This window comes from Aplysia californica, unplaced genomic scaffold (assembly GCF_000002075.1).
Source record: "Aplysia californica isolate F4 #8 unplaced genomic scaffold, AplCal3.0 scaffold01371, whole genome shotgun sequence".
Taxonomy (NCBI): Eukaryota; Metazoa; Mollusca; class Gastropoda; order Aplysiida; family Aplysiidae; genus Aplysia; species Aplysia californica.
Window position 1 is genome coordinate 68,248 of NW_004798641.1, and position 380 is coordinate 68,627.

General features: G+C 40.3%; 1 long non-coding RNA gene across 1 annotated transcript in view; it reads right to left on the minus strand.

Moving 5' to 3' along the window:
- The window catches only part of LOC118478974, a 3,793-nt gene extending 3,658 nt beyond the window's left edge, over positions 1-135 (minus strand). The window contains exon 1 of the long non-coding RNA XR_004859413.1: positions 121-135. This is a non-coding gene — a long non-coding RNA (uncharacterized LOC118478974). The remainder of the gene's footprint in view (positions 1-120) is intronic.
- Positions 136-380: the final 245 nt, after the last annotated feature.

Here is a 380-nt window from a genome sequence, read left to right on the forward strand (position 1 = left end):
TCTGTCTGTCTGTCTGTCTGTCTGTCTGTCTGTCTGTCTGTCTGTCTGTCTGTCTGTCTGTCTGTCTGTCTGTCTGTCTGTCTGTCAGTCTGTCCAAAGAGGAATAAAAGTGATACATACCTCAGGATCAAAGCCTGAAATATGAGAAAGAAAGACAAATGAACATTGAACAATAGAAAAAGTGAGCTTTTCACAATGTGATTCTCCATCTTTATCGCTCCATCAACTCAGTTCAGATCGTAACGATAAAAGGATAGGGCTGCCTCTGAGCTTCCTGTCTTGTCATAAACTACCTCGGATATGTGGGTTTTTCTAAAATTCTAAATTCTAACCGAGTATGTTCACCTTGATCGGGCTTCAACAGGAACGTAATAAAAAAA